This window comes from Alexandromys fortis, unplaced genomic scaffold (genome assembly GCF_014885135.2).
Source record: "Alexandromys fortis isolate MF-2015 unplaced genomic scaffold, M_Fortis_MF-2015_v1.1 scaffold_107, whole genome shotgun sequence".
Lineage (NCBI taxonomy): Eukaryota > Metazoa > Chordata > Mammalia > Rodentia > Cricetidae > Alexandromys > Alexandromys fortis.
Genome location: NW_026067987.1, coordinates 3,553,052 through 3,560,553, shown reverse-complemented (window position 1 = coordinate 3,560,553; position 7,502 = coordinate 3,553,052). Strand labels below are relative to the sequence as shown.

At 37.9% G+C, this 7,502-nt stretch overlaps 1 pseudogene; it reads left to right on the top strand.

Moving 5' to 3' along the window:
* Positions 1-6,475: 6,475 nt before the first annotated feature.
* On the top strand, positions 6,476-6,775 carry LOC126511936 (40S ribosomal protein S27-like; annotated as a pseudogene).
* The last annotated feature ends 727 nt before the right edge of the window (positions 6,776-7,502 follow it).

Below are 7,502 nucleotides of genomic sequence, written 5' to 3'. Positions count from 1 at the left end.
TTCTCCAGATCTGTGAAGAATTTTGATGGGATTTTGATGGGGATTGCATTGAATCTATAGATTGCTTTTGGTAGAATTGCCATTTTTACTATGTTGATCCTCCCAATCCAAGAGCAAGGGAGATCCTTCCATTTTCTGGTGTCCTCTTCTATTTCTTTCTTCAGAGACTTAAAGTTCTTGTCAAATAGATCTTTCACTTCCTTGGTCAGGGTTACCCCCAAGATATTTTATACTATTTGTGGCTATCGTGAAAGGTGATGCTTCTCTGATTTCCCTCTCTGTTTCTATTTAATGGTAAGACCTTGGAGTTGTGAGAGGGTATAACACTGGAATTTTATATCTGACTATCCCATAACCTTTTAGCTGGCATATTCTTTGAGATTAGCATTTTTTAATTATAAAAATAAAATGCAGAAACTATGAGATAGTCAGAAGAATGAAGATTCTTTGGGGGAGGGTACCTGGCATGTTGGGAAGAACTGTAGTTTGTATTCACGTCTCTCTGCTCTTCTGAAGAGCCATCAGGTTAATTGCATATATAATGAATGTTTATGGTTTGAGGCTATGGAGGGAGAAAATTTTTTTGCATAATATCCTCATATTTTGAGGTCTTCTTGATGATCAGTAAATGCCTGGTTATTTTCTCTCAGAATGAAAAGAAATCTCAAAGATTCATATTATCATTTTAATTACAAAGCAAAACATTTTTATCAAAATGCCCAACAATAGAATAGTGTGAAATAGTGTGAAACTGGGAACTTCTCAGAAGCAGATGCAAATGTTTGTGTTTTCACTGCTGAAATTAGCAAAATAAACACAACTCATAGGTTTTATTTTCTTCCTTAATAACCACATAGGAATGTGAAGATGAATGGCCATATTATAGTGTGAGCCAAAAGAAGATAGATACTTAGACAATATTAGAACATAAATGCTTTGATATTATTACTAGATCTTGTTGGAGGAGACTGTTAGTTCATTCCCAGTCTCTCAGCTCCAACATAATCACACAGAAACTATATTATTTGCAATACTGCTTGGCCAATATCTTAAATGTATTGCTAGCTAGCTCTTATATCCTAAACTAACCCATTTCTATTATCGCCACGTGGCTGTGGCTTACAAAGTAAAGTTCCTGTAGTCTGTCTCTGACGGAGGCTACATGGCATCTCCCTGACTCCACCTACTTTCTCTCTCTATCTCTTCAGCGTGGCTCTATTCTGTTAAGCCATTCACTAAAAGCTGCTTCTTTATTCATTAACCAATCAAAGCAACACATTACAGAAGGACCTCCCACATCAAGATCTTTTATTGTTCTTATAAGTATTATTATTACTAGGGTGGTTAGAGAAGAAGATAAATATTCAGTCTTATTGAGCATTGATTTCCAGCAACAGAGAAGATAAGAGAGACCAAAACATTCCTAAAAGGTACATTTTAAGCTGGACATAAAATGACAACCACCATTTTAATCACATAATCCATTGCAAGAAACTAAGAATAAAAGGAGGATCTTGAAACCAGAAAGGTGGTCTGATGTTCATGTATGCACATGTGACAGGAATGAAGATTGTAAAGCTGTGTGGAGTTGTAAAGCATGTCCCCAGATAAAGCTAGACTTCCCCAGATGCCATATCATCAGCAGGGAAAATGGTAGACTACTAAGAACATGAACATGGGGGAAAAATAGAACTACTAACAAAGACAGAAAACTAAGAAACACACTGATTCCACATGGGGTCCAAATGAGTAGAATCTCCCTTCAAAAGCTTATTAACTAGAGGCTTATCTTTATAGAACAATTTGGAAACTCAAGATGAAATGATGACCTAAGACAATGCTGAGTCGGGAGTGCCTAGGAATACCCCAGAATACTTAGCAGAAGTAAAAATCAATCTAACTCATTCTTAGAAGCGTATGCCTTGCTAGGGCCTTGCTAGACTCACAGATGTCAATTTCAGATAGCTATGACCTAGCAATACAAAACAAGCTTCCACGGAGAAGCATAAAGATTTGTTCAGTGAAACAAAGTTGGATATAAAGGCTTCAGACACTGGATGTACTATATCCAAAATGTAAATGTTGAAATTATTTTAGAAAATGATACAGGGATTTATATTCAAGGAAAAGACAATGAAAGGATGTATCTGTGCATGTATTTATTTATACTTTTAAGGTTTATAAACATACATATGTGTCAAATAGTATACACATAGAATGTACATGGCTTTTAAAAATTATTGAAATGATTGCTTTTGGTAAAATTGCCATTTTTACTATGTTAATTCTTTCTACCCGAGAGCATTCCATTTTCTGGTGTCTTCTTCAATTTCTCTTTTCAAAGATTTAAAGTTCTTGTCATACAGGTCTTGCACTTGTTTAGTTAGAGTTACTCCAATCTATTTTATGTTATTTGTGGCTATGGTGAAGGGTGATGTTTCTCTGATTTTTTTCCCTCAGCCCATTCATCATCTGTGTAAAGGAAAATTACTGTTTTTTTGTTGTTGTTGTTGTTAATCTTGTATCCTGCTACATTACTGAATGTGTTTATGAGTTGTAGAAGTTCCTTGGTAGAATTTTTGGGGTCACTTATGTAAACTATCATACCATCCACAAATAGTGAGAGTTTGACTTTTTTTCTACTTGTATTCCCTTGATCTCCTTTTTGTGTCTTATTGCTCTAGCTAGAACCTCAAGTACTGTATTGAATAGATATGGAGAGAGTGGACAACCTTGTCTTGATTGCTTTGAGTTTTTCTCCATTTAGTTTGAAGTTGGCTGTTGGCTTGTGTATATTGCCTTTATTACATTTAGGTATGTTCCTTCTATACCTGCTCTCTCCAAGACCTTTATAGTGAAAGGATATTGTATTTTGTCAAAGGCTTTTTTAGCATCTAATGAGATGATCATGTGGTTTCTTTTTCTCAGTTTGTTTATATAGTGGATTACATTGACAAATTTTCATATGTTGAACCATCCCTACATCTCCGGATAAAGCTGGCTTGATCATTGTGAATGATATTTCTGATGCTTTCTTGGATTCAGTTTTCAAATATTTTATTGAGTAGTTTTGTATCAATGTTCATGTGTGAGAATGGTCTGTAATTCTCTTTCTAAGTAATGTCTTTGTGTTGTTTGGGTGTCATAGAACCATGGGTTTGCTTTAATTTGTTTATGAAGAAGATCCACACACCTTCCTATGGAAAACTATCATCCAGAAACCTGCTTTAGCCCTGACTCTTAACAGTGCAAGGTAGGCATTTCCACATTCATTTCAAAACATCCTTGGAGTTTAGCTTGCCGTGCTGGATTTTTGTCTCTGTCTGCACAGTTGAAATAAGATAAAAATATTCATGGAAGGAAGTAATTTGTTGCTTTAATAGAATGATATCTTACTAACAAATGTGCCGTGTCCTAACTCAAAAATAATATTCACATTTTATATCTAAGCTAAATACTGTGGATATTTATATTTACTTATTATTTATATTTATTAATACTTGTTTCTATTACAAATCCTTGTTTTGAAACAAATTAAGAATATTGCCTGTTGAGGAAGGATTCAAATTTGCTCCCTTTTAACCCGTATTTGTATAACTGTATAACATTGACTCTTTACTTTGTAAGCCTTCAAATGGACTTTAGCCAAAAGCAATAAAATTCTAAACTGACCGTTATAAATGTATTCATAATTTCCTCTTGTGGATGAAGACAGAGGGTAGGCAGCAGTGCTCTGTGCTTCTCTCTCCTCCAGGTCTGAAGTCTTCTAGGGGCAACACCAACACTACCAGTATATTTGAAACCCTGGAGGACATTGGTTTGTTTTTTTATTCAGAAATTAATTCTCCTGGAACTTTATTTCACTTCATCTTCATCTTTCTATTTGGATAATTATACACACAGACACATTAACTCCTTTCATTCGTCGGGGGGGAGACTTGCACTCTGGCTATAGAGACTACATCATAAGTACTTACTAAGTCATAAGTAGAAAGAAGTGGATTCATTTTAAATTTATTATTTAATAAAATATTATCCCCCATTTGGGACAGATACAGAATTTGTGGCTTATTTGAAATACCAGCCTGTAACCTCATTTCTGTCCAGAGAACAGTACATCCCTTTGAGCTTGACCCTATAAAGCATTTTATTTATTTGCCTTTTAATTCTAGGGTTGATCTTGGTCTTCACACACTCCGGCTGGTTCATGGTGAGCATTGGCAGCTTGCCTCCATAGTCTTAGGGGAGGATGACAAGTAGTGGTTCTTGCTTTGAAAAAGATCTTTACAGTCCACTGCCGCCAGTTTAGATTTTGAAAAGTTTTGCCTGGAACCATGACAGTTGGTGGGGTTTTACTGTAGTCACCCATTCAGTGATGAGAGGGACTGGCATTGCTTTCATTTCTGTTTGGTGATTGACAGGAGCTGGTCCCATATATACGCTACTGACATTTTCATCGTAAATCTTCTAATGCTTCAGAATAAAAACACGGTTGTTTTGACTAGTTGACGTCTTTCTAAGGAGTAGGAAGAATAGGGATGACGTTAACCTCCTCCAGGTCTATAATAAGGATCCCAAGCCCACGATGTTCATGACGCCACTTGCACAGGAATAGAAAGACAGAAACCATGGAACTGACTGCGTAAGGAAGATGGTTTGTGGAAGGGAGATATGTCTTAGGACTATAAATGGTTCAACTTTATAACTTCAAAGAAAAATTCTTTCTCCTACAATAAAACCACCGAAAATCCCAGACACATGGATTTGATACAATGCATGGGCAAGGTTAGTATTTTGTATTACGTATTAAATGTGCTACCTAACTGCAGGTGCTTAACAAACATAAGAATAATGAAGAATGAACAGCAAACATCCAAGAACATTTCCAAACCCTTCAAGTTGACACCTCTCATCTCTTTTTTATAGGCTCACTGGAGGTAGCCTTCCTGCGCTCTTTGTCAACACATCCCACTGAACATTCCAGACTTCTCCATGGGAACTCCATGCCATGAGAGAGTGCTCATCCTTCCTTGTCACCATATTTAGGGAACACCCACTGTTGCTCCATAGCTTCAGGAATATAGCACACCCACGTCCCATTTTACTTGCCAACATAGTGACTTTATCATTGCTCTTAGTTTTTCTCCCAGCTCCCTAGCTTCCCCTAATTATAAAGCCCCTATTTTCCATCTCCATTCCAATTTAATCACCACAACTACAATATTCTTTTTTAAAAATCTAATATTTTCTTTATTCTCCCCATGAATTATTTTCCTGTATAACTCATTTCCTTCATTTTACTCTTTAATTTGTTGTTTCTGCTGTTTCAGGCCCTTAATAAACCCCAGTCTTCTTCAACTTGAGCAATTCTCAAACTTAGGCATCTATAAAAATCACTTGCTGATACCTTACTCCTCCGTGTCTCTGATGAGAGGGTCTGAGGAAAATCCTGAGAATTTATATTTCCAAAAACTCCAGAGGATCTTAATGCTGTGCCATGGAGGAATATTTTAGTATACTGTAATTATGAATTACTCTCATTGGTTAATAAAGAGCTGTCTGGCCAATAGCTAGGCAAGAAAAGGATAGACAGGACTTGCAGACAGAAAGAGAGTGCAGGGAAGAAGGGAGGAGTCATGGGAGTCACCAGCCAGACCCAGAAGTGGAAGATAAACTTGCCATGCTGAAAATAAAGGTACAGCATAGATAAGAACATGGGTTAAATTAAGATGTAAGGGCTAGATAGTTATAAGCCTAGGCTATCAGCTGAACATTCATAACTAGTTTAAGCTTCTGTATGGTTTTTTGGGAGCCAATGGTTGCAACAAAAACTCCTCCTACAATGCTGTTAGAAGAGAAACCACCTTCTGAGGACCAGCCCCCTTATTCAATACGATGCTTAGTCCAGCTCAGTTCAGGAGACAAATACACACTGAAGAATGAGGACCTTGGAACTAGAGACCTGTCTTAGTAAGCTTTCTCTTGTTGTGATACAATACCATGACAAAACAACTTGAAAGAGAAGTTACATTCTGGCTCTCACACAACTCCGGGCTATAGTCCATCGTGGTGGAATCCTGGAGGCAAGAGATTGAAGAGGCAGCCGGTCACATACATCTCCCAGTTAGGAAGCTGGGGGAGAGCCACCCTGAATTCTCCACTTACACAGTTCATGATCCCAGATACGGAATGGGGACATCCACAGTGGCTAGCTCTTCCCACTACATGAATACAATCGAGCTACTCTCCTATAAGCATGCCCAGAAACCAGTATTCTAGAGGATTCTAGATTCTGTCAAGTTGACAATTAATACCAACCTTCATAAGACCTAGTCTCAAAGTCTATGTTACATTTTTTAATAAATTTTTAAGTTTTAGAGTAAATTGTTGGGTTAAAAGCAGTATCTCACTTTTTTGATTGATGTATAATTTTCAGCTGTGTGATGCTTGCACATAATAAATGCTCCACAGCTACGAGAATATGCCTCTCGCAAAGGATCTCCTTCATCCCTCTCCAGAGGAGGAAAAGAGGAAACACAAGAAAAAGTGACTTGTGCAGAGCCCCAATTCCTACTTTATGGATGTGAAGTGCCCAGGATGCTATAAAATCACCACGGTCTTTAGCCATGCACAGACGGTAGTCCTGTGTGTCGGCTGCTCCACTGTCCTCTGTCAGCCTACAGGCGGGAAAGCAAGACTGACAGAAGGATGCTCCTTCAGGAGGAAGCAGCACTGAAAAGCACCGGATTTGAGATGAATGGGAACCATCCCAATAAACACATTTTGGATATATAAAAAATAAATAAATAAATGCTCCACATTCACAGAAATGACTTGAACTAGCCAGGGCTTAAAGTGTATTTCTAGGCCACAAGATGTAGACTCTCTAAGATGTTGTAGTTTTAATTTGTTTATGCTTTGTGAAATACTTTATCAGCACAACCCCGAAAGTGTCAGAATCATCACCAAACGGTGATTAATTGTGAGTGAAGTGAACATATCAACATGGAGTGGTCCCGTGAGGAGTATAGTCACGTTCAGTTTAGGTCAAAGAGTCAACATATACCACTGTGGTCTAAATGTTGCTTCTTCTGCCTAGTCAGCTGCTAGAACTTAACCTCTGATGTGATGAAGTCTAGTGGGAAGGCCCTCAGTAAGTGACTGTAATAAGAGAGGTGACCTTGTCTTTTTGGCCATGTGGCAGCCACAGCAGCTTCCACTATGAACACCAAATGAGCCCTTGCTATATTCAGGATCTATTGCATCTTGAGCTTGACCTTCCTGGCTTCCAAAATGATGAGAACTAACATTCTGTTGTTTATGAACGCTCTGTATCCAAGCATTTGCTTTAGCTGTGTGAACATACCGAGATAGACATGGAGTGTGGTGAAGCCCCTACCAACTAGCTTTAATGCTTTCCCATTGCCAGGAAGTCAGAGTGAAGAGTGAGGCCTAACGCCAAACTGCGGTCAGTGCTCAGACTCAGACAAATGGCATAAAAA